The 27,725-nt window shown below is 40.7% G+C and overlaps 1 protein-coding gene across 13 annotated transcripts in view; it reads left to right on the top strand.

Annotated features, from left to right (window-relative positions):
- FOXP1 (forkhead box P1) overlaps positions 1 to 27,725 on the top strand; it is a 499,850-nt gene that overhangs the window by 33,938 nt on the left and 438,187 nt on the right. For all 13 annotated transcript variants that reach the window (XM_075130242.1, XM_075130253.1, XM_048859184.2 and 10 more), the window contains one exon: positions 25,724 to 25,854. The gene's annotated coding sequence lies outside the window, so the exon portion shown is untranslated. The remainder of the gene's footprint in view (positions 1 to 25,723; positions 25,855 to 27,725) is intronic.

Raw genomic sequence — 27,725 nt, 5'->3', positions numbered from 1 at the left:
ACCAGCTAATTGTTGAACATTTCATTTTTGGGCATAATACAGCTTTGATCTGATATCTGCTTCATTAAGAAGTTGTTTTCATATAACACAGGAGCTGCTTTTTCGGCTAGTTGAATATAAAAGTATTGAGGACTTCTATCATGACTGTCCAGTATAAACTCTAAAGTTGCCCCAGGCAGCTTGTGTACTTCCCTGTACCAAAGTGGAAGGTGGGTTCTGCGGAGAGGTGATTGGAAGCTGTGCAGCAGAAAACTCCTCATCCTCATACTGCTGACTCAGTTTATTTAAAAAAAAAAATAGCTCCCCATCTCGCCCCCCCGCCTGTTGCATCTGAGACTGGAGCACAGAAAAGGTGAGACATGGTTCAGGAGTATCTGTTGGCATAAGAGGATGGGGTAAATGAGAAGCAGCGTTGTTTTTGTAGGCCTGCCGTCAGACTTCCTATCTTAAGAGAGTCTGCTCCAATTTACACGAGACTTTAAAAATAGAATTTTCAAACCTTTCTTTGTCTTCCATATTTCAGCTTATGAAAAATCTTTCCAGTGTCTGAGGACTGACTGACTTGCAAGGCTTTTTAGCTAGTAATAGGGGCTTTTAAGTAAATCCAGTAAGACAGGTATTCAAGATGTGGCTTTATTTTGAGTCACTCTCTTTTCTGGACTTTTTTTCCTTCAATGGCTAATAGCTCATTACACCAGGTCAGTGGTAACTTTCCCTAAATACAGATCTAACTTCTCCTAGATGACTTGACTTCTGTTTTATAATAAAACAAATTTTTCAGTTATTTGAAAATGTCTAGTTCTTTCCATTATGAAGATGCACCTTTCCCTTAAAAATCCTACAAGGGTGGGACGTCTGCACTCAGAAATACGGCAATGGTGACAAAGCTTACCTGAGGACCCCTTGTGGCTCATTAGTGGAGTGTTCACTCCCCACCCCCCCACTCCAAGTAGTCTTTTAAGTTCCAACATTAAACCCCCTTAAAGGTTTTCGGGTAATAATGTCCCTTCTTAATTTGTTGGTAGAGCCAGTGAGCGGTAGCTTTGTCCACTGTCGACTCAGGATGCTAAAAAACCCCACACTGAGCCAAAGTCATTTAACATAAATCTTGTCCTTTTAGTCTCATCTTACCCCCCCACCCCTTCTAATATAACCATGAAGATTGTTTTCTTCCCATCTGTTTCTGAAATAGAACGGTCCTCTTCACTAGATCATATCAGGGATTTTATCTACTCCAGCCATTTCCTTTTAATTTCCCAATTTCCTTTTCCTTGTAGCAATCCCAATGTGATTTCTTATCACCAGCTAAGAGGATGGATGGGTGGGTGGCTCCCTTTTTAAATGATTCTGCAACTGTTAAACAAATCTCCTGGAAGGTAACGGCAGTTGTGAAATGTCCCTGGTGAACCTGCAGGTACCTTTGCAAAGCCCTGTCTGTTAGTAGCCGAAGTCCAGACTTGAAGTTGAGACTCCTGCTTTGGTACCACAGGCTGGGCTAAGATCTTGTTGTCTGCTAAAAAAAAGGAGTGTGTGTTCTCTTAGGTTAACTATTGCGCATGAGTTATCCTGAAGTACAAACTCAGTGAGGTGAACTGGGTAAACTAGATGAGACCCAATCTCAGGAGGGGGTATATGGCTGATCTTGATGAATTTATGGCTTGGTAAAACTGAAGTGACTTGTCTCCACTCTTTTTTTTTTTAACCTCAGGATAGCTTGTACATGTCAGTTCTACCCTGAGGTAGAAAGCCATGGCTTTTTTAGCAGTGAAGACAAGGCCCAAGTGATTATATCTTCCTCACTTCAGCTGTGCATTGTGCGCCCTCTCGGGGAGGGTTAAAAGGGTTGGGGAGGAAGGCCCAATTCACCACTTGAATATTAGATGATAATTAGAATTTAGGGAGTCTGTTAAGAAATATGAGACATGAGAAAATTTATGTGAATTCAGCTTAAAAATGACAATGGATCGGCTTTTCAAATGGACATGCACACACAAAAGTAAATGTACACCTGACTTAGGGCTGGTCTATACACAGTTTACACACAGATCTAGTTAAAATCGGTCCATCCCTACTGTCAAAGCAATTACCAAGACAGACTATAAAGTTGTGAACATTCTGCATCCACAGTTGAGGGTTGTAAAGCTACATTGTTGAAGAGATATAGAGCACAAATACCTTGATGTTTGTGAATTGGTATAAGCACATAACTATCTGTGCGTGTAAAACCTGACTGGTGTACACACATTTAATATTTAGCCCAGTTTTTTTTCTGTGTAGATTTCCTAGTTTGTTGGTTATTGTCAGTGTATTCTTGTCTAACTGCCTGCCCTAAACTACTGTGTTGCTGTATGCTACTTCAAAATAATATTCCTTGTTCCACCCCAGAGGCAGCTGCATTTTCATGGTGAGCAAAGCAGTACCTTACTTAATGATGTGGTGCTGCTTGCTTCATGCCTATTAAATGCTTTCAGAGCCCTGGCTGAAAGGTAGTATAGAAGACCAGAGTACTACAAATCAAAGAGCTGGGTACAGGGAAAAGCTAAGTATCAAGATGGTTTTCAGGTAGGCTAGTTAACTGATTGATTGATTCTTGACAAATAAAGATGAGCCCTTGCTGGAACCAAACCCCACACTGCTGAACTATGGAGACGTCTCAATTCTATTGCTTGGATCCTTCTCTATTTATATACACTTGTGGGGTCTCTGAGAATATAGAACTGTCTAGGACACTGGGAGTGCAACTCTGTGGAACAAACACGCGCATGGAGATGGTCACAGCAGAATGGTCAGAGAGCAAGTGCATGAGGGATGGAGCTGAAGCTAACAATTTCAGTAGGAGAAACCAGAGTTGAGAATATTTCAACTTTAATGTTAATTTTAAAAAAAATGGTGAAGTTGAGCATTTTTACTTGTCTGTCACACGCACAAAGGATGTGACACAAACTAACAAAAGCCAGTAAGTCCATAGTCACAGCCACCATATCCTCCTTAGCACATGCTATTGTGACTCTCCCATACAGTCTAAGGTAGAACATTAATCTTTGAAATTCTCAGTGCCTTTGTTTGTTTGTATTAGTTTTGAGACTTTGGTGTTTGGATTTTTTTTTTGTCTACAAAAAGCGTAGACAACTGTTCATAAGAAAAGTAAGGAAAGTGTGTGTGTGTCTGTGTGTGTTGCAGCCTTGTAACTTTTCATGACAACTGTGCCAGCCCAAGGATAAATTCTCTACTTGCCAACCCATTATCATGATGGGTATAATTGATGTTTTGAATAGCGTCAAATTATTTTCCCTGTCAAAACCAACAAAATTGCCGTGTGTCAGTTGGCAAGTAGAACTCCACATTGTACACAAGTTACCCAGAACCATTCCTCTCTGTGTTGTACAAATTCTTATCTATATGCCTCTAGACTCCACTCCATATAGTCCAAGGAGCAGGCACCATAATATCTTTTGGCGGCTTTTGTTGCAACCATGTTGAGTACTTCTGTTCAATGTAAATCTCTCCCTTTCTATCTAATCTCCATTGGATCTGTTTCCTGCTAAATGGGTCAACATAGTACCTCCAGTGTGAACTGTATGGTTGGTTGAATAAATGTGAAGCGTTTCATCAATTTTTCTCTGAAACTGTGTTGTGTGTTCAAGTATATTTTACACTACTGGCTGACAGTTTTGTTGTAAATATGTACCACTGTTAAGTTGGACGGTGCATTATTTACCCAATATTATAACATATCATAACTGTTCCTAGGTATCTGATAAATTCCCACTCAAAATCAGGCAAGCCAAAATGGGCATTTAGCCATTTAGTAGACTTTGGCCTGGTGGACTGTAGTGACTCAGACGTTGACAGTATCTTACGTGGTATATCCAGAGGTTAAAGAACCTCGTGAAAGTCATTTTGGAAAGAGATGGAGGGCTAAATCTTGTAGGCTATCCTTCTTCAATTCCAGTGAGAGTTTTACTTGGGTGAGGATTGAATAAGAATTGTAGAATATGACGCATAGCACATGCTGCTTCCTGCACAACATCTCTGGGATCTGACCTTTCCTTCTACCAAAACTTCTTTAAACCTGATTGCCATGCTCAAGATGCAAGACAAAATCTCCTCTCTAGCCTTGATCCTATGCCTTCAGCCTCTGCTCACTTCACCCCCTTGCCAAGGGCCATTTAAAATTTTGCTGCTAATATAGTTATCCTGCCTCGTCACCACTTTTAAGTCCCTCCATTGACTCCTTCACTGAATCATACACAAACGGTTTGTCTTTACCTCAGATCAAGCTAACTTGAGACGGGCTTTATCTGTCTTATCTTATATCCAGATTCGATGCCCACTTTTGCTGCCAGCCGTGATTGTCCACAACTCTGACAAGCACTTTCATGGTCTTCCCTTTACGCTTGTTGCGGGGGGAAAAGTTCTCAATCAAGATTCGTAAAGCCACCCACTTTATCCTCCTCATTACTCACTTCTGCGGTAATGCATACAGGAAACTACAGCCTGATAAAAGCTAGGCAAGTTGTGATTACTACTCCTGACTGGCTGACAATTTCATACATCCCTTTTATTTTGACCTCTCATCTTATTACATCTTGTTACATCTTATTTTTTACATTGTAAGCTCTTTGGGGCAGGGACTGTAACTTGCTGTGTTTTACAATACCTAGCACAGTCTCTCTCACTCATATTTGTTTGGCCCCTAGCACTGTAGTATCTGAACACCTCATGATTTTTCATGTATTTACTGTCACAACACCCCTGCATGGTAGGGAAGTCCTATTTATCCCCATTTTACAGATGGAGAAGTGAGGCATCAAGCCCTTCCACCTGTGCATCTCACAGCGTCAGTCACTCACCGGTGGCAGCCTCTAGGAACAATCGCAATAAAAATAAAACTGAAAAGCCTATGACCACCCGATCTTCCTTTCCTCGTTTGCTGGTATGCAGTAATTAGGGAGAAGTGGAGAACACAAATCCTTCTGACTTAATTTTACTTATATAATTACGATACTAGTCAGATATCATGGTCCTGGTACTAACACATCAATAACTACTGTTTTTACGCAAATATTTCTTGATGGATGTGGATTCAAGGCCTTAAGAATTTTAGTATTAATCCCCCACCCCAACTCTTCTGGATTACCAAGAGCACCAAAAATGCACCTTAAATCGGGGGGCGAGAGAAGCAGTTTAATTTTTGTTATGGAGCAACTTTTAAAATGGCCTCTGAACGTTCATGCATAATTCTGCACATATGCAGTTCTGTAATCATTTCTGAGGTATTCTCTTTGTGGAGGGTGGGGGACAAAGGTGTGCTAATGCAAATAATTAATAGGTTCCCCCATTGTCTTGAACTGAACTTGGTCTGGGGAAGCCAAATCTTTTAACTTACCTTGCTACTTCATATGAAAACTACCAACTGCTTTCTCTTCACTGTGATTTGACCTTGATAGTGTTAACTCCACATTAAGTACACGCTTTTTTCCCCCCACTGAAAACACAGCTTATGTTTGTGTAAATTTGCTGAATACCAACTATTAGTTGGTTATGATAAAGGTAGGTAGATGTTAATCAATCAGAATTCTGAGGGGTGTGTGTATGGGACAAGGGAACTGGCTGTTGGACATGTAAAGGTTAGAAATGAGGTTGAGGCCATCTTTGAAAAGTGGCCACAATCATCATTTTTTTGTTTTATCCTAGTCCCAAATGAATTCCTGTTACCCTGTCCCCAAGTTCATAAAATAATATACCAAAAACTGGTTCTACTTCGATAGTTTTCTGCCCCCTCTTCCAATTTCTGACAAGAAACTCCCACTTGCAATCAGCCACCTCTGCCATACTTTTCATACCTTTTTGTACTCTTGGTAAAATAATGAATGACTTTAAAAGCCAGAGCAGGTTCCCCCGCCCATTCATCTCAGGGTATGTGTGTGTTTGTGTGAGAAACTGGCTCAGCTAAGACAACGGATGGCAAGTCAAAATCCAGAGTGGAGGGTGAGGGGTGTGTGTGTGTGTGTGTTTTTAAAATTAGGGGTTTCTTAATGGGCCTGTGGACATAACCTTTGCTGTACTGATGTCCTGTGTGTACAATGATATGTGGCAAATGTTTTAGTTGTTTACTGTTTGACAGATTAGGGCAGATGTACCTGATTATAACATTAAAAACATAGATCTGATAAAAATCTGTCTATTGTCTGGTAGCAGCCTTTACTCCCCTTTTTAACCCTATCTGCAGTCAGAGAGAAATACAATTTTCATTCAACATTGATGTTTGCCTTTCATCCCAGAGCTAATATTTCCCCCCTGCAGCAGTTTTGGTGAAATTATGTATTACTTGTGATAATTCATTTTAAAAATTCCTCAGCTGTGTGGTGTACTTTCATGAAAATTCATTTAGATAAAATTAGATATTATTGTTTAATGAGGTGGCATTTCAATTTAGACCTTGCATCATGCATATACCAAGAGTTTTTTATGGAATAGTTAGGTTCATTTGAGTAATAAAGGCTGAATCATGGGGGCTTTAATTCTTAATCACTGTAAGGATTGTTATCTGTAGGATGTGAGCTGTCTTAGTGGTATTCAATCAAGTGTCCACTTAGCCGTGACCAGAAGTAATTGCTCCCAAGTGGGTTGCACAATGACCTGTTAATACATGCTTTGACCCTGTGACCTTGTCTGGCCTATTGTTTAGGATTTTATAGCAAGCAAGTCTGCATTTTTGTGGGGTCAAGTAGATATCTGAGGTCAAACATTTTCTGATTACTAAATAGTGTACACTGTAAGTCTACCAGATGCTGTTGCATAGCAATAGTCATTGCTTTATAGTGAAACATGAAGGGTTTGAAAATTTGTCTTCCTGACTGCATGTAAACAGTTTAATATTTTACTGAAAGAAGTTCATCCTGTAAATTAGGTATGAATAATACATTTGTAATTACTACTCATGCCTTTAAACACTTGTCTTAATTGGCTTGGGTATTTTTTTTAATGTATTTGCATTGTCAGGGAAGTTAATTTTAACTTGCATAGATAGATAGATGGTAAGTTGTATAGACCAAGAACATTCATTACCTATGTTCTCTTGAGAACTTGGGTCAGTTTTAGTAGGTCACTTTAAAGTGGGAAACTCTTTAATTTTTGTTTTAGGCAGTTCTACATATCTATCCCAGTTTTGATTTGATTAACCCACTTGCTGATGGTCTTTTAACCTTCACGTAGTCCTGTATTTATTCATAATATTTAGCATGTTCATGACTGTGCCGGTCGTGGTGGTGTATCATATTTGTAGGTGAACGATATTTTTCTGTGTGGTGAAATAGCCGGATTGTAAAAATGAAGCCTTGATATTGTTTGTATGTACTACTCCCTCTTTTCATGTTGTGTTTACTAAACTCACTAGTCAAAACACTTTTTATGCACGTTCTAGCCTTGTAGGTCATCTTTGCTCTAAAAAAAGAAAAAGAAAAAAGAAAATGCTGACCTCTCTCTGCATTGCATCATACTGGAAATATTTTGGTTTCAGTTCTTTAAGCAGGCCAGTGATGGTGATGCAAAAAGCATTTGGACTGATATATTTTTAAGCAAACAAAGCTAATATACTTCTGGGAGGGGCCGACTATAGTAAACTGAGTAAGCAAGAGATGAGTGATACAGAAAAAATTATATAGCATACATGGGAAAAACAAAGTGACTCTTTCCACTGCAAGAACATTTTAAGATTTCTTTTTTTGAAGTGTGTTAAGCAGCTGATCCTATGATTTTTAGCATGAAAGGCCATTGAAAACTTTCTTTTATAGTTTTGAAGTTGGTAACTGCTAAACAGTGGTCACCTGTTGGCTGTGCTCTGTGGTGCTGGAGACAGGGGTATTGTTGTAGGGTCAGCCATAGCTGTGTATACTTGTCACTCCTTTCATTCTCCTGGATACTCTCCTGGAGATCAGGGTGTAGAAGCCCTCTGTGTGCAGCTCTCCTCTCTTTTTTCCAAAGTAGGGTGTTGCTTACACAGCAATCTCTCCTCCTTCCCCTGCTGCTAGCAGTGGCCAAGACCCACTGTTCTCCTGCTCCTGAGGCAGGCCCTCTATGCATCACCTGCTCCAATTGTCCAATTTTGCTAGCATGTTGGTCCTCAGCAGCGACTTCCACCACACGGGGCAGAAGATGCCTATGCTGCAGATCAGTCTGATCTGCATCAGTGGTGGACTCCCTTTTTTTTGCCCCAGATGCCTCCCCTACCTCAGGCCAAAGAGTTTGGGAATCCTCATCAGACATCCATTCCCCGCAGAAGATTGTGTGGGATACTGAATGTTGGCGCTTGGTGAGGCCCTCAGATGGACTGCCCAGGGGAAAACTCCATGGTAGTTCTTGACTTCAGTAGCCCTGTGGAGTCATACAAGGACTCTGATCCCTTCCCCTGTGGCAGACCACCTCTCAAATCTACTTACCTAAAAACTTGGACCTCCTCACCTTACAGAGAAACACCTCTTTGCCGGTGGTCATGGAGATAGATCGTCCCTGGATGCTTTCTCAGTCTTGGTGGATTGATGGCATGCACTCTTTGCAAACCCACCCCCATGCATACTGGCAGACCCACGCCCCTCTGAGGAATCTTTTGTCCAAGAGACCCTCTCAGCCCAAGAAACTCCAGGAAGTCTAGGTTGCCTCTCTTTCAGGAATTCCACATCTTCCTGTGCACCATGTGAAAAGAATATATCCTTTCCTGAGCATAGATCTCTCCTTCCTCTATGGAAATCTTAAATTCATAAAGGGGGGGCGGTGTGAGTGGGTGGAAAGGTATTTTTTTCTCCCCCTGCCCCCCCCCCCCGCCCAATCCACCCCAAACAATGGCTTTAAAGATCTAATCAACCTGGATTGTTCCCCTTTGTGGACTGAGAAATGCATTACCCCAGAAGTCCAAAGGGATTCCTTTTAAAATGAAGTAGGAGAAAGGAGCTTCCCTCTTCTTATGTTGAGCTGCGAGAAAACTATCCTGGACTCGGGGTGGATGCATCTGGAATATAAAAGGTCTATTAGTGGATCTTCATCCAAACTAACTCCGGTGCAGTGGAACAAAGCAGGCAAGATGTCAGCAGTCTTTAAGATGCACCCTCCTTTTCTGGCAATTAGTCAGGATAGTGATGTATCCCATTAAGATCCAATTTTAGTAGATGGCCTGGGAGCTCTGAAGGATTTTGTAAAATGGGTTTTGAGGTCAGTATCACTGGCAGTGTGCTGCCTTGACTTTGGCAGATGCAGCACCCCTAGCCCCTCCTCCAGGTCTGCTTGGTACTCCATTCCAAGAATGACTTTGACTCTGAAAGAGAGATTCCATAGAGACCCTTAGATCTAGCTCATCAGTTCAGCTGTTCCCAATTCCACCAAGATTGGGAGTCCGGGGGTCAAAATTCAGGCTTTAACTGAGCTATCCTTTTGCTCACACACCCCCCCCGCCCCCCGAAACGTCCTCTGGAAGAGTCATTACGTAGTCTGGATGTCAGTCTGGCTATCCAGCCTGTTTATTGGGCAGCAGAAGTTGGATGTTCTGTTATCTCATGGGGAACACACAAATGAGTATTTAATGCTTCCAAACCTCCTGTTTTACAGTGGTTAAAAGCCATTTCCAATGTCTTCCAACAATATTCCTCCTCAAGGATGACATGGCATGTCTCAATGGCACAGGGATATGGATCATACCATGTCCTGGATGGAGAAAGAACTCCAGAGCTGCATTTAAAGCACCCTCTGGTCTTCTAAGCTTCAGGAGATCAATGTACAGTCCTTGGAAGATGCAACTTTTGGCCACAGGGTCCTTCAGTATGCTCTTAATCTAACTTAATCAAAGAAAAAAATTGTTTATAATTAAGGCATTGAAGCCTATTGCTTTTATTATTTTTCTGAATTGAGTTCTCTTTATTACTGGCAATTACTTGCTACTCTTGAATTCCTTCATTGCTGAAGTCAGTGGATGGATCATAAGAAAGGGGAACTCCTTATTTCATGCTAGTAAAGTTAATTTCTCATAATAGTACCTACCATCCATTCTTAAGGGCAGTCTGTCCCTCTTTAAGTGGTGTTCTTCTGGCAAGGAGGATTTATCCATGATCTCTTTATGCTACACCCATTGCCATGGTATCCAAGTGCCTTGAAGACGTGGGCCTGCAAGGTATTGCTGAAACTCCCATTCAAGTACATGAGAATTGAGGGCACTCAGCAACATTCAGAAGCGCTTGGCGCCTTAACAGGATTGAGCTGTCTTTTTACCATGAGATGTAGTTATGCAAATTATGACCTTTAAATGCATTTTGTGTTTGGATTCAAGTTACTAACAAGTTCTTTCCAAATTGTGTTTTCCAGTATAATTCTGCTTTGGATACGTCTATTGATGCTGCAGTGTAGTTAGTGTCTTTCCAGCAGAGGGAATGCAGGAGTTGTTAAGCCAGAAAAACAGCCCCCATGTTCAGGATTGTGGTGGGCAGGATACCAGTCAGTGAGGAGTCCATATAGGTGGATTTAATTTCTTTGAAGGGTCTGAACCATGTAACTGGATGACAGATTCATCATTAACTAGATGGATTAGAATGTGTATCATGGCTGATGTCTACCTCGAGTAATACTTTTAAAAGCTCATTCCACTGGCGATATTGGACGCATCTTGGGTGGAGGAGAGAAATTGGCTTCTGCAGTGGATATTTGCAGAAAGTCACACTTCTACCATATGTTAGCAGAAGTCTCTTTGGATGTGGATTTTGGATGGCGTTCTCAGTGTTGCTGTAATCTAATTTGTCCTTTACCCACCACTAGTTCTGAATCATATCAGCTACTGGGAATCTTCCCTGTCTTTCCTGTAGGATAGTAGGAAGGCTTTGCTTGCTCAGCTGCTTTCCACTCTTCATTTGCATTTCACTGAAAAAATAAGAGCTAGAGACCTGAAGGCACAATATCATGTTGGGGGAGGCAAGGTAGTTGTGTTCAAACCCTAAACTTCTGCCCGATTTGTCACAAAAAAGGGCAGGTACTGTAAATCTCACCAGTCTGGATTGGTACATCTTCTGTGTGACAAACCATTCTGTAGGAAGGGAACTGTCCCTTTAAAATTTAATAACTTTGCAGTGAAATTTTATTAGGTAATAATCTGGTTTTTAAGTGGATAAAAGATGAGATGAAGACACAAGTAAATTTTGTTTTCTCCAGCAGCGGGGGGTGCCTTCTGGAGACACTGTTGCCTTAAAAAGCACAAAACTCCCCTTTTTAATGCTATACATTTTCAAAAAGAATGTTTGCAGCATTATTTCAGTGTGTAGGTAGCGCAAGAAGTGTTGGATTAGAGAACGAAAGGCGTATTGGAGTAGGAACAGAAAGGGGGAGGTGTGAAAAGTGCTTGGATGGTTTAACGCACTTTTTTTGAAGTTAACGTCTCAGCACATACCAGCTTCAAGAATCTGGATGGATTTACCACGTCTTCTGATATTTCCATGAGATTTATATTTAGAAGGAAGAGAGAGAACAAGAGGGTCTCTTGATGATGTCCCCATACCGTAATGTCCCCAGTTAATTATTTGCAGAACAGTTTATTACTGGGGAGTAACTGGATGGTAGTGAGACTGGATTGGTCAAGTATCTCCATTTATAGCTTTAAAAAGATATTTCCCTGACAGTACAATAGACATTTCACTGACAGTTAATAAAGTGGTATGGGATACTACTTGATAATATAATCCTTATGCCACTTTGGTTGCTAAACCCATGAGACCCTCAGGCAATTGTAGACAAATACATTTTGCATTGTTACTTACTTTACTGGTGTCTCAGATGACTAGACAGCATTTCCATCATGTTAGTGCACTATCGGTGATGCTGCGAGTCTGTATGGAATTGTGACTTGCAGGCATGTTGGGCCCGATTCTGATTTCACTTTTTTACTCTGGATTTTAAGAGGTGCTGAGCACCAGCAACCCATCTAAAGTCAATAGGAACCAGTAGTGCACAGCACCTCTGGCCAGCAGGTGGTTTAGAGCTACATTTGTGTAACTGAGAATAGAATCTGGTCTACTGTGTGGGTTTTTTTTAAATCTTTTTCTTTTTTTCTCTCTCTTTGAGCGTACCAATCTTTGGTTTGTGTGTAGTAGCTTCTGCTTCCTTTGCAGTAAGCATTCCAGTTATTATTGGAGTATCTTCGAATGCTACAGATGCCACTTGGAATTTAGGAAACCCCATTTTTCCAAGAAGTTTATAACTGAATTAACATATGGTGAAATTTGGCATTCGGATTGGCACCCTGGATTTATTAATCTGGGTAGTCCACTTCTTTTTCAATTTTAAAATAGGGGGGAAAAACCCTGATAATTGTGTGGGCTGTAGTGTGTGGTTGGTTGGTTTGTTTGTTTGTTTTTTGAAATCACTTTAAGTTAAAAATAATTGCTTGGTTTTTAAAATCATTTTCCTTATGTCGTTCTTGTGGGCTGGCACCTTTTTTATCTTACTGTAAACACACGCTTCCTTTTTTTTTTTTTTAAACACTATTACTACTTGCAGCACCTGAGCAGCTTCTCTTCATGATGTGGTCTGGTCTTTTTTACCAGATGAAGTCCATGGAAGGAAACTCCAACTAGTGTCGGTGGGTGCTGGATTAGGCCTATTTTATAATTTTTATACCATGTAGTCTTGGCCTTGTGGCTGGGATTCTCGTTCAACTCCCATTGATTTACAAAATTCCAGCCTACATGTTGACTGTTGTTGGTTTTTTCTTTTTTTTTTTTAAATACATTTCTTCTTCTGTCCTCTTCCTTGAGGATAATAGCATTTTGTCCACAAGGTTACGGTTAACATTGACTGGATGTGATGGAAGTGTTACAGTGCTTCTCCTTCATACATTTGTATCGAATGCCGGGTACGTCAGAAGAAGTCCCGATGCTGTTATCCCAATTTCAGTCCCATACCAGCTCTGCCGTATTTAATGGCAGCGTGTCTTTGTGGGTCCTTTTCTTTTCTTTTCCTTTTTTCTTAATCCATGAGGCAACTGTTCAAAAGGAAATGTGAATTTCGTATAATTCAATATAAAGGGATATTGTTTTTCTTTGGGAAACATTTTTATAGCATGTCAGACTTGGAAAAAATAACAAGCAAAATAAAATGCAATTTGAAATTTGACCTCCAAATACAATACAATGATGATGATTACAGACATTTTCCTCTGAGGAAATAGAGATATTATGTGGTCTGTCTCTCTGGGCAGAATATGCTACATATAGGGCAGGTGAATTGAACAATAAAAATGAAATAGACAGTTGTGGTAAAGCTAAATACTGAGGAAATGATAAAAATTCAATTGACAAAGGAGGCTGTTCCACAAGAGCCCCACTGTAGGTATTTGGATACAAGTTTGCGAATGGTAGCACTCCCATTTAACTCTGTTAACTACAGCTACTCACATATCTCATTATTGACAATACTGTCATACAGCACGTTTTAATGTTTTAAGGCCACGTCCCCACTACAAATTTCTGCCAGTGTAGTTCTATCAATCCAGGGGCATGAAGGGGGGTGATGCCTGACTGACAGAGCAGTGCTGACAGAAGCGCCTCGTGTAAATGCAGTTACACTGGCAAAACTGTGCTTTTTGGTGCTATCGTGTATTTTGGTCAGGGGGCAGGGGAATAAGCAATACCAGCAAAAGCACGGTTTTGCCAGTGAGTCTGCCCTAGAAGTGCTTTGCTGATATAGTACACCAGTCTACCTATAACAGCAAATCACTTCTTTCACTGACATGCAGCCTCAGCTGCAGAACTATTCTTTACAGTAACTGTTCTTTTTAATGGAACTTATAAAATGGTGCTCAAAACACACAAAATAATATATAATAAATATATTGTGTATGGTCCAAAGGAAAAAAAACACCATACTGAATAGAAATATGGAAGTTGTGTAGTGTATTTTGCCTTCCGATGAATTTTGTACTGAACTCGGGTTTTTATGTGAATACGGATGTGTAAGAAATGCATATTAATGTCATCTGAAGTATAATAATAATAATGCTCAGCATTTATATAATGCTTTTCATCTGCAGATCTCAAATGCTTTACAACTATTCTTGGTATTACTGTCCCCATCGTCATAGATGGGTAAATGTAGGCAGAGAGAGGTTGGCTGATTTCTTGCCTACAGTCACGCAGAGTCAACGGCAGAGCTGGAAATAGAATCCTGGTATTTTGATTCACTGTCCAGTGATCTATCCACTGTACTGCTGTGCCACCTTAAAATATTTTTACATTGACTTGGTTCTCCACTCTGGGGTGGATTTTAACGCACACAAGCAATCCAACTCCTTGCACCACAGACACTACTGTATGGAATACAAAGTGAGGTTTAATGGAGGCTTGATAATTTTTTTTTTTTTTTTTTCCCCCCAAACCAATGCACCTGGACACTTACCATATTTAAGACCAGCATGTAAGGAAGCCAGACAGAGCTGTGTATGTTGACTTCTCCTCAGTATTTTAAAAATCAATTGCACTTAAAGAATTTACAACTTTGAGTTTAGTAACCGTATGGAACTTCATATATCTAGCTATACTCCTATGAATAGCACATACACAAACATTTAGTTTTTTAAACACTACATCTTGCATTACTTACCTACCCTTACATGGCATAGACAAAGCTGTTTGCATGTTGGGATAAATATTTTTTGATTAATGACATGACTTGTAGACTTGTAATCAGGAGTGTCTTATCAGCAGCTTTTTAAAATTTGACATTTCTTCATGGAATGTGCCAGGGGTGGAAATTTAGCACTCAGTAAATGCTGTTACAGTTGAATTCCACACACATGAATTATGACAAGTTAGGCTGACTGTTCTGTGGTTTGTTGTGTCTGGTTTGGTTCCTACTTTTAAAGTTGCAGTTGCATTTGGTCATTTGAAGCTTATTTTCATAGTCTGGCCAAACCAGCAGGATCCCCGTGCACTGCAGGGGAACATAAAACATCAGCCTTTAAGCTAAAGTGCTCAATAGATAAGAATTTTAAGTCTCTATTGCATCATGCACTATGTCTTGTAGGCTTATTTGGTCTACTCCATTTGATTTAATTTAGATATTGAAGTATTTCTCCTTATTCAATAGTCAAGAAAAGAGCTGTACATTGTATTTCTCTCCCCTCTTCTCCCCTGCCCCTATTCCTTCAAGGCAAGATGGTTGGAAGTTCTGAAAAAAATGTATAATCGTATTCCTTCCAACCAGGAAATAAACTTAGTGTTTTCCAAGTGTTAAAATGGATTTTTTGCTGTGTTGCTTTATATGTAGAATTAGTCAAAAATAATCTCTCATTGGGATTTAGTTTAGTGTTGTTTTTGTTTGTTTTTCTCTTTACTAAATGTAAAGAATAAATTTCAACCTTGCATCTGGATTCTACAATCCTTACAAGAGATTCCATCCGTGTACTAAATTTAGTAGATTATTCAGTAGAGGTGCCTGAACGGGACATGAGAATAGTCTGTGGCTCTTTATATTTGCAATACTGCACAAGGGAAATGAAGTGTAACTCATTGGCTGCTATTGCTAACATGCGCTAACGTGCTGACGGGTAGACATGTCTCTTGTTAAAAGGTTTGGTTTACTACTTGTTTGTACTGGAAAGACTGAAAATCTCTTGGGAGACAGAGGTTCTGTTTGGATGGCTTTCTTGGGAGATAAGGAAAACCATAGGGAAGTGGCTTGCTTGCATCTTGCCCTGGAATGCTGGCGCTTCTGGAGTTTAGCCTTTGGTGGCATGGCTGTTGTCACAGTCTTTTTTAGAACCAGTGACAAGTGACTAAGATTGCAGCACAATATAGATTTAAAAGGATAAGAAATTGAAAACCTGCCACAAAAGGTCTTACTATAACAATAAAAAAGGAGCTGACGGGATAAGTGAAATGTTTTAGTCATAAAGGTAACATGTTTATAAGTTTCTTGAAATGTCATTTTACTTGTTTCTGAAGATGCATATCTAAGGGCCCTTTTTTATGGTACTAAGCGGATTTGTGCACCAAAGGCAATGACCTTTTACTGAATGACTTCGAAACAGTACTTCAGAATGTGCCCCTAATTTACAATAATGTTGCACTCCTCTAAACTCCTTCCGGTTGAGGATAGTAAACATTGTGTAAGTCTGTCAACACCCAGCGAAAGAGCTTTCACTTTTAAGTTCACCTGAGAGATCTTGAGCCTGATTATTAATTTTTTTCCCCTAAAGGTACTGCTCACCCACCTTTCTAGCTGAAGTCAGTGGGAGCTGCAGGTAGTCTGCATCCCTGAAAATTGTGATAGGTGTGTAAGAAGGTGGTCTCACAAAACTTTTATAGCACCCCGAGTTAGTGTATACTTTAAAATTTTTTGCCCAAGTCTGTGTGGCAGAATGGAACATAGAACCCAGAGTTCCAGACTGTCTCCAAATCCATCTATTGAGTTCAATGGGATTTAAAGATGTGTTTAATTTTCTTCTTAAAAACGGATGCATTCATGAATGTGGGCTCTGATTTCAACCACTAGACAGTGCTTTTGTGCCTGGTAGCAGACAAGCCCAGTCATACTGTATTTGTGTCACTAAGTCTGTGAGTTTTGACTTTGCAACTAGTGAGATATGCTATTGATTATTCTTTTCTCTTGTTATCGAAATCAAAACACTTGCTACTGTCCTTGAATGTTAGGCTGGGAAGGATTGTATTCCCATCATGCAGCTGGTGGAATTCTGCAGGATACTGTGGGATTTCGTACATTTTCTATAGCACATCTGAGATGCTGCTCAGAACACTTGGTATAAATTCTAACAGGTGAAGCCAGTTTATCGTTTCTCAAAAATGTTGAATTTTGTATGTTTTGATTCTGGATGAGTTCAGGCAAGAAGACGTAGGTTTGGGTCCAGCTTTCAGACACTCCAGGTGGTGGTGGTTGAATCAATATAAAAATAAGAACCATTTGCAAAATTTAGATCCCTGTTTTGGATTTTGAATTACAATCCCTTCCTACCACATCGTGTCCTAATGTACAAGGATTTTTTTGAAGCACTGTTTTGGGTCAATCTGTCCGTTAAGCAAGCCTCAATTAAAAATGAGAGGGAAAGGTGGGCCAGATCCTCAGCTGGTGAACTCTGTTTAGCTTTGTTGACTTTGGTGAATTTAAATCACCTGGGGATCTGGCCCAGTGACTAGACTGCTTGACAAATATTGGTGCTGAGTGTGCATGCCCTCCATCAGGGACCGTCTTCGGTGTTAAAAAGAAGAGCAGAAGTGATGTGAAGGAGCAGGATGACACACATGCAAATATATAAAACACAACTGAGAGGTCTATGGTTTGCATGTGATGAGACAATGAGGTGCTGTGGGCATGGAGAGAAGAATGATTCATGCTCTTGTTGGAGGGGTGCTGAATTGCACAGGAATCTGGGGAAGGGATCCAGGCCCTTGCGCCCCGAATTCATTTCTGGAACAGATCAGTGTTGAGTTTAACAGAAATGAATAACAGTAATGCTCGGAAGCCCCTTATAATGAACTGGGACCCTATGGTAGGGTTACCGTACGTCCGTATTTTCCCGGACATGTCTGGCTTTTTGGTTCTTAAATCGCCATTCCCGGAGGAATTTTTAAATATCTGAAAACGTCCGGGATTTTGCCATTATTATTTTTTCCCAAAGAAGAGTTGATCATTCAAGTAAGAGAATGAATGTCGATCACTTGAGAGTGCCCGCCTTTTCCCCCCTAGCTCCCAGCACTTGCGTAGCGAAACAGGTGTTTCGCGCAGCTAGGAGGGAGGGGGTAGGAGGGAGCTGGGGCAGGGATTTGGGGAAAGGGTCCCATGGGGAAGGGAGGGGGTGGAGTTTGGGCAGGGACTTTGGGGAAGGGGTTGGAATGGGGGCAGGGAAGGGGTGGAGTTGGGGTGGGGCAGGGGTGGGGGGCCACGAGCAAATACCCCAACCCCCTGTGGAGTGTCCCTTTTTTTTTTTTTTTTTTTTTTGAATGTTCAAATATGTAACTCTACCTTATGGTGCAGTGCCCAAAACAGACACACAAGAGATGGTCCGTGTCCCAGAGTTTAGGAATCATAATGTCATTACTAGCTCCTTCGTTTGGGACTTTTTTTTTTTTCCTTTGGCTTGTACAGCAGTGAGCAGAATGATCCATCTGTTTGGTAGCTCATATGAATTGACCAGACTGTATCAGTACAGTTCCTGGTGCCAGAGCACCCTCTTCACCAAGATCACCATCTAAAAGGGCACGAATTAATATATCCATGACTACCTAGTGTTCATTTTGTTTTTGTATAGGTGAGGACTGCTGATAGTATTGGAAGAGTTTTTGTGCCCTTTAACTACACCCACAGTATTTTTTCCACACAAGACACATACCTCAACCAACTTTGAATGGCAGTTACAATCACGTCCACACACACACACACAAAAAGCAGTGATGGAGATAGGAAAATGGAGTAACAGATCGCTGCAGTAAAACCCACTGGATATAGGTTTCTACAGCATCATGTGTACAAGGCTGTCAGATACAATGAGTGGTAGGAGTGCTGATTTTAACTTCAGTCTGCGGGGTGGACTGCACTGTACCTTTTACTAGCACTGTTCTGCTTTCAAAAATGAAGAGAAGCATCACTTCTTTCACTGGGTGAGGGGGAAGGGATGTTCTCCAGAATTTCCTCTTTAACATGTCCCCTGTTGAAATGGTGAATTTATATACCTCACCATGCCTGAAGAGTGTGCATACATGCCTCATTTTGAATGTATAAGAATCATTATGTTTCAACAGAATTTTTCACCTCACCTCTGTGTTTATACAGCTATGGCACTTCTTACTTTCCAGCCCTCAACATCTGGAACTCTGTTTCTAGTCTTAAAAAAATAAGAGGTTAAAATCTGCATAAAATGCCAATATCTCCACACATGCCACAATTTTTAGCTGATGTCTGGTATCCTTTAAAATCTCAGAAGTTCTAAGTAGTCATAGATTTAGTAGCTGCCTTTTTCCACCATCTCTCTGATGGTAGCCATCTTGAAATCTTAGCCATTTGTTCAGTTACAGTTTTTTTTCTGGTTGACACCTTTCTAACTGAGGATAAAAGTAAAATGAGTACTCTAAATTAAGAATGAAAAGGAGAGAGAGAACAGTAGCTCATATGCAGAGCTTCATGCAGCTACTGCCTTTGTGTTGCTGGGTTGTCTCATTGAAAAGATTATTGCTTTTAGTCATCATGGGCTTGATTTTTCAAAGGTACAGAGCACCTGCGGGTCCTACTGCCTTCAGTTGTTGCTCTGGGTGCTGAGCGCATGTGGAAATCAGGCCCCATGTTTGTACAGCATTTAGGGCCAAATGTTCGGGAGGGGAACAAAACTCTAGCTCCAAGCTCTTCAAAGTGCTTAGGACCCACAATTGGGGCTGAACGTGCAGGGGGGAAAAATTGGCTCCTGCTTGGCCACTGCAATAAGGGTAAGTGGTGCCCATTGTGATACTCAAAGCTAGGTTTTTCAAAAGAGCCTAACACCCTGTGTGCCACTTCTTTTAGTGCCTAAATGAGAACTAAGCATACTTGAATATCTGGTTTGTGTTGCTGGTGCTGAGTGCTTCTGAAAATTCCCGTGAAGGTAGAGAAACTGTTCTTCCTACCTCTGTCCTGTTTTTATACTTTCTATAGCAGTTGGGAGGGGGAAAAAAAAGGAGGCGGAAAAATCAGTTGAGTAAATTAAAGACGTGTGTAAAGGGGAGGGAGGCAGTGGGCAAAATCAAGCGTGCTTCTTCCTATTACATGCCATAACCTGTTTTTAACACATCGGCCTTATGGGACCAAGAAATAATAGAAACATCTGTGCAAGCCACATGGCATGCTTCTGGTGATAGCCTCGGTTGTGAGGAACTCTGTTCTAATTGCAAATCAAAGCTAGATGGATTATTCTTGAGTTAGCATCAAAAAGTTGAGGTAGATCCTAGCTGATTGCTCAAGGGTGCTGATGACCAATCTTATGGCCTGTTATAGAGTTTCCTCTGTAGACAATCCAAATAAGATTTGAAAAGTTGTTTTGAGCACTGTTGCATATTTGTAAACAGAAAGCTGATTAGCATTATATTAGTGCATGCATATCTTATGACTGTGTTTAAAGGATCTAATGATTTATCAGGAAACCGAAGCACTGTAATCCAGTTGTGATGGAATATACCCAGGTTCACATCCTACACACTACTATAATCATCTTTGTACAAGGTATGCCTTGTAAGGTATCATTTGAAAACTCATAATTTGCTGGTCAGGCCTGTCCCGGATAAAATATGTGTGGCAACATTGTATGTGTAGTGATAAGATTCTCCTGTACGGTATTATTAATACATGTTCCAAACCCCACAGCCCTGGCCAAACGGAAGTCAGCAAACAGGCCTGTCCTAAACAAACAAATGTGTGCTTTCCTTAATTTGCATTTAAGCAGTAAACAGTGTCATCAAGCAGGAAGGGAAAGCAAAGGAAACTCAAACTGGTGAAAAAAACCAGCAGGGAACATCCTTCCATACAGATGCTCATGGTTCTCAGTTGGAAATGTTTTTCAAGACAGGGACTAGAACTGTAAAAAGGAGGGGCAAACACCCTAAGGGTCAGCCCCTATCTCTGCATTCATTCATTCATTCTCTGCAACTGAAAAGACAAAGGAAATGGCCATCGGCCTTGCAGGTTGGGGTCTGACCTGAAGAGTTTGGTCAGTAAATCTTCCTGGGGGCAAGTGGTGAGAAATTTTGCTTCAATCTAATATAGTTTGTAAAGTTAGATATTAGGAAATGTCGTGTCTTTATTTTTCTTGTAGCCATTTCTGACTTTTGTGTCTCATTACTTGTACTCACTTAATCTCTCTTTGTAGTTAAAACAACAAAACAAGTTTATTCTCTAATTCAGTTTGCTTAAATGAAGGTGTCTGGATAATTCTGTTTAGAATAACAAGCTAGTATTTATTATTCCCTTAATATATTTGAACTATCCAGGAGATGGCTGGGCAGTGCAAAACAGCACATTTCTTGGGAAAGTCCCAGGGTCACCTTGCAGTATAACCCAGGATGGTGAGAGCCAGGGTGCGGCTGGCAGGCTGCAGTTACACAAACTGCATGCTGGTGACTGGCTGTGAACAGTCCAGGTTGGAGGCTACAATAGCAACGCATTTCAAGACACCCCAGGTTACAGGGCAGGGGTGACACAGCCCCCCCTACTGGTCTGGATTGCACTCTGGGTTGTCATACCAGTGTCAGGTATTAACAGGTATCAGTGCTGAATTAATGGGGTTCTATTTTAATTTACACATTTATTAACTTGTTTCTGCCAAATAAGTTGTTGAGAAACAAGCATTTTTTAAAATGCAAATAATATGCTCTTTATTTTGCTGCTGGGTGGTGATGTTTGGTAAACAGCCTGATTGTTAGGCTTTGGCCTTGGGGAACTTGCAGCTGCTCCATCCCCGATCCCTCTAGACACTTGTGCAAAGTGGGGATTGCTGAAGGGGGAAGATAAACAAACAAGAAAATGGTGTACTTATTGTCTCTGCTTGTAACCTCTTTGAATGCAGTAGTTATTTGTAAGGACAGATCCCAGTTTTGGACTATGCATTTTACAGACTCTGTATTGTTTTAAACAGATTCACAGGTCAGCAAGCTGGGTATTAACTATCAGGACTGCATACATTTTAATGTGTAAATAGGAAGGGGTGATGGTTTTAATCTTTTTTCCAATGGTACCCAGGGTGGTAATGACGTTTTTTACAATCCCTGTGAAAACAGATTGTATATGGCACAATTAATGTTTCAGCACTCCCAGTATCTTCTTTGAAATATTTTAATGTTTTAATTTATTGTACTTCTCGCTTAATACTGAGAATGGTGGGATGTATTCACAGCTTAATTGGTGGAAAGATGACTTAATTTACTGTAAATTACCTACTGTAATTTAAAACTTATTTTAAAAAAATTGTGTACACATAAAATTTTATTTATTTGGAGGGGTACATTGAAAATTGGTATACAAAATTGTGTGTGTGTGCGTGCATAGTGTGGCTGAGAGAAAAATCTCAAAAATCTTGGATAAAATAGTCTAATGTGATTTCATTGCAGTTGATACACTTTAAAGGGCAATGGAGCATAAAAAGGATTAAAGTCCCACCTTTAATCAGGATGTAGAAACTTAAAAAAGCCTGAAACTATATTTGATGTTGAGCAAAAGCTGATTTTAGTGAAAATCCAGCTAGGGTGGGGAGATAGGATTGCTTGTGCCCCAGCAGCTGCCCCTGGAACATAATGAGAAGAGTCTTTCCCTCAGGAGCAATATCCTGGAAAGCAGATGATGTGGTGGCTTTGCCACATATTCCAGATAGGAGGTAGGCATATACTGGTGGTGATATTTTGATCACTCTACTGTGCTAACCACAGTTCCCCAGTTGTCTGTTTCTCTCACAAACACCGTCCCAGGCTGCGCCACAAGCATGGGGGTGAGGAGGGGATCTCCCTGCTTATCAGCCTCTTCCTTCTTCATATCCTTCCTTAAAGCTCTGCTCCGCTGTGATGCGCACGGAATAGTGACTTCTGCTAACAGCTGGGCAGGTAGCTTGTTGCGATTTACTGTGATTGCTGCTACTGATTGGCTTATAACATCTATGAATGGTGCACACGTTCCAGAATATTCTGTGTGAAATCCTGGCCTCAATGACATCAGTGACAAAACCTCCCATTGACTTCAGTGGGGGCAAGGATTACTGTTATGTCTTGTCCTTTTCAGAAGGCAAGCTCTTTGAGCAGAGACTGTTTACTACGGGTGGGGTTTTCAAATGTCTGCTTCATATGTTTGTGCAATGCCTGGTGTTGAATGGTGTCAACCTGATTGAGTCCTCTTGGAGTTACCACAATGAAAATAATTAATGAGTATGCATACCTCCAGGGTTCTGGCCTGACTCCCAGCTTAATGTATGTGGGGGGGACCTTCTGAAATTACTTGCATTTTCTTCCACAGCCCCAGCAAGAGCTTAATCTCTCTTGGAACTTAAATAGTAACATTTTCAAAATGTCTTTAAAAATAAATTTTAAGCCTCTAAAGTTAGTTTTTGTTGGGTTCAAGGTTGTGGACGATGTGCACAATAACCTGAGGATCTTGGCCTGTGCACCATTTGACCAGTCTATCTTCACTGCTGCGCCAACTAAATTCAGGCCAAGCAGTTCTGTTGTGTTCTCTTCTATCTAGATCCCCATGCTCCTAAGGGAAATAAAAATAATCTATATGAAACCAGCAACTGTCCCAGATTTCAGGTCATAGGTGGCAAATATGAGACCTCTTGGATTCTGTCTCTAGACATGGGCTCTGCAGTAGAGAGATGATCTGGTGTTAGGGCACTAGCCTAGAACTTGGGAGACATGAGTTCAAGTCCCTGATCCACACCAGGCTTCTTGCGACATTGAGCAGGTTACTTAGGCTCTCTGTGCCTTAGTTCCCTGTCTGTATAGTGGGGATAATAGAACTTTCCTGCTTCAGAGGTGTTGGGGGGGGGGAGGGGAGGGAGATAAAATACACTGAAGGTTGTGAGGTTCTCAACTATTATGGTAACAGGAGCCTGAGAGATCCTGCACAAACACAGTGCATGTAGGCTCTAGCGCAGCTACAGACCCATCAGTGTATCCAACAGGCTCCATAATAAACCTAGCTTTCCTAGGCATTTCTGAAATACTTCCTTAAGGAATCTTGAAAACGTGTATAAAAATATAGCTTGATCGAAGATTAAGGTCACTTTTGGCCTGTAGGTATTGCAGAGTATTTCTGAGTGTCTGAAACCTAGGTCCTGTTTAGTGTAAATGGTGACGAACAAACTTTTGGGTCTACTCATGTTTTCTAGAGCCATCTAGTAATAGGAACCTTTCTGGACAATGTAACACGTTTTCTGCTTCCATGCATTTTATATGAGAAATGGAAGCTCTAATACTTTTTGCAGCAGGGAAAAGAGAAATCCCTTTGGTTAGAGAAGTCCCCCCCTTTTTTTTTTTTTGGGTCCCATTATGTTCCATTCAGGTATTGCTGATATAAAAACTCTCAGATGTGCCTTAGGAAAACTTGATTTGGAATGTAGTTGTAGCCTTGTTGGTCCCAAGATATTAGAGAGACAAAGAGGTTGAGGTAATGTGTTTTTTATTGGGCCGACTTCTGTTGGCGAAAGAAACAAGCTTTCGAACTTACACAGAGCTCTTCTTCAAGTTTGAGAGAGGAAAAACTTGGCAGCCTGCCAAAATAAACACATGAATATTTGAAAGCTGGGGTCATGCTGCTGCCCAAGCAACATCCGATACGGCCCAGGGAATGCCTGGGAGCCTCCAGAGCAGCTGGAGTGCAGGGGTCAGAGGTAGAAATGGATGACGATAGCTATGACAGGTGGGCATCTCTCTTTTGAGGTACTACATGCACCACGTAAGGCAGAATTCTCTCCCCTAGTCCATTCAGTCCCTCACACCCCCTTCCTCTGGCTGGCAGATCAGTTCTGCTCTGCCTGATGTCACTCACCTAGTCTTACCAGTTGGGCCGTAAAGCTGACATTCTCACTTGCCCAGGCCCTGATTCAGGAAAAATAATAATAATAGACTCATGCATTCCAAGGCCAGAAGGGGTCAGTGTGGCCATCTGGTCTCACCTGTATAACACAAGCCATAGAATGTCCCCCAAATAATTCCTAGAGAAGATCTTTTTTAGAAAAAGTCCAGCCTTGATTTAAAAATTGCCAGTGATGGAGACTCTGCCGCAACCTGTGGTAAATTTGTTCCAAAGATTAATTACCCTCACTGTTAACAATTTGCACCTTATTTCCACGTAGTATATAGGCGGGTGCTTAAGTCCCATTGAAGCCAATGGGATTTAAGCATGTGATTAATTGCTGTCCTGAATTAATCACATGCATGAGACCCAAATAATGCTTCTCTTTGGACCATGGTCCAGGACAGTAGGATTTTCCCCCTCCTGGACAAGACACTTTGTTAATGAAGAAGATACAAAGTGATTTCAAAGTAACTCTATTAGTAAAATGGCTGTTTAGTTAGTGTGTACAGTAAACAGCATCCTTAGAGCCAAGCTTAAACTCAAATATGTTACTGTTAGCCGGGGAAAAAATCAAATTTGTATTTTCTTAACTGCTGAAGTATCCTGTGTGCAAGTTTTACCTCTCCTCTTCTTCTCCACTCCCCCCCAGCATCAAATACTTTTTACATGTTTTTCCTTAGAAGAAAGATTATTGCTAAAGAGATTTTGTTTTGTTAAGGTTTTGTCAGGATGAAATGAGCAAAGGGAGGATAAATATCTGACAAACTCAGTGACCCTGTTTCATTTTGATAATGAAGTAGGTTAAAATCCCTGAAACGGTACTGTGTTTTCGAACAGAGTATCTGCTAGGGTGTTGACTAATTTTGGTATTGAAAATGAACATAAACTTATAAATCAGCAGAGGAAATTAGATACTTGAAATAATAGCACCTTTTAAAAAATGCTGCCTTCCTGCCTTAAAAGTTTCAATTTTATTTATAGCGAAAAAAGATCTTTATATGACACAATAACATTTGATTTATTGCAAGAATATTTTAATAGGGGGCTTTCCCCACCTCCAGCATTTATACTTTCCTTTTTGTTTTCAAGTTCAGAGAAGTGGTGGGCTTGGGCTTAGTTCTAGCTAAGTGAAGCTTTAAAACATGTTTTTGTCTTTCAGTCAATCTCCTGAGAACCACTTTCTGAGTGATTCCAGCTTCCGAACATGTTTCCCATGGTAGGGGTTTTGATCCCTTGCCAGATTTGCCCTGAGCCATGAGTGAATATGTGTGATACCCACAAGTAAAACTGGTGAGTCAACTAACCCAAGTCTGTAGTAATTTTTTTTTCCCCTTGTTACTTGGTATGCTTTTGTTTTTTAGTATTGTTTTGTGCTTAAAAATATGTCAATAGTTTTCTGCTGTATAATATATAAGAATCTGATTAAATAATAGAAAAAAATCCCAAAGCTTACATGAAAATGCAAGCTGTTGTAGATTTTTGGTGATGGGGTTGGTATAAACAGGTAATGTGAAAAACTGAAACTGTGTTGATAGGCATGGTCTAAGCATGGCTTTGCAGGCACTGAACGTCACAATTAAATATGGATATATAGAGGCCTTTTTTCCATGGCATAATTATTGCTTTGCTTCCAAAGGAGCCAAAACCAGAAAACAATTAGCTATCACTGTTTTGCCTCGCTTATATCCCAGTGACAAAATGGTGTCACTGGTACACAAGAGAGCTGTCTTATCACATACTCCTGCCTTGTTAGCTTGGCATCCCGCAGCACAAAGTTTTCCATTGTTCAAGGTGAAATCCTAGATACCAAGCTTGGCTTCTCCATCGACATGCACGATCCAGCCTGGACAAGTGGTGGGTGGGTTGGGGTGAGGGGGTGTGTGTGCCTGTTCCTCTATTAATGTAATGTTGCCATTTGCCCCTGTTACTGTCCATATGCAGTCCCCCTTGTGACCCCTTACGTGTAGCTGTCTAGTAATCTGGTTAGGCCCCTTTTGGGACTGGGCTATCAGTTCAGCTCTCATGAACTGGCTGGATGGTTGGTGCAGAAAGAATGTCGGAGCTACTCTGAATTCCTCCCCGCAGCTCCACCAGCCTGGAGAACAGGGTTCCAAAGTCACTGACAAACTGAGATCACTCACATGGCATGTCCCGCCTTTTGCTTATGAACTGGGCGGGATGGGGACAAAAACAAGTCAGGAAAACAGGAATCATTTTATTTGCAAGAAAATTAAAGGATACGAATAAGGAGGCTTTTAAAAGCAGGAAATATGAATAATTAAATTGCATTGGAGATGGGGATATAAATTGTTTCTTGAAAATAAACTTGGGTTTCTGGCACATGTTTAATATCCCTCTGTATATTAGGAAACCCATTTCCATTCAAAGATTATGAAAACACAGAAATTCACACATCAGTGAATTGTGAATTTTTTTAAAAGGTTCTGTGCTTTTTTCTTTTTTTCCAGAGGTAGCATAATTACCATGTCATTTAGCAAAGATTATAATAACTGCTCAATTTTTACCGACTGGTGTAGTAAACAGTTGAATAAACCCATATGGCAATTGAAAGTGTGTGTGTGTGTGTGTGTGTGAGAGAGAGAGAGAGTGAGAGAGAGATTTCTACCAGTTCCTTCATATATGAATTACCAACCTTGCTAATGTGACCAAGATCCTAAAATGGGGAGCAATTCCAGATTTCTCCAGTGATGTCTAGCTGGGCAAGAAACTCCTCCGTGCTCCATAGCAAACTGGTCTATTGACTTCAGTGATGATGCTAGCTAATTAATTTAGTTTCCAATAAAGCATGCATAGAAAACTTGTATAGGTATGTGGAAGATATTTTTTTCCTTAGTAATATCGTTATATCAATGTGGTGTTAACGCCTTTTCCAGAATTCTATCTAAGGATGGAAAGTTGCCTGGCAGTGTACTGTGGTGGGGCTGGTGTAAGGGTGACTTGCTTTTTCCATCTTCCTGTTCAGCAGTCGCTAGAGGACAGCTATGAGGAACAATCCTTTCCCCTGTTGCAATAAAATCCACCTTTACATATATCTATCGCTGCTTTCCCCATGTTGAGCCTTCATGATGATGTCAAGAATTCATTCACAGCCCGTAGATTTTAGAACTTTCCAGCTTATTGAGTAACAAAATGTGATTCCT

This window comes from Caretta caretta, chromosome 7, assembly GCF_965140235.1.
Source record: "Caretta caretta isolate rCarCar2 chromosome 7, rCarCar1.hap1, whole genome shotgun sequence".
In the NCBI taxonomy this organism is placed as follows: Eukaryota; Metazoa; Chordata; order Testudines; family Cheloniidae; genus Caretta; species Caretta caretta.
The sequence above is the reverse complement of the archived record's forward strand: the minus strand, read 5'-3'. Positions and strand labels throughout refer to the sequence as shown.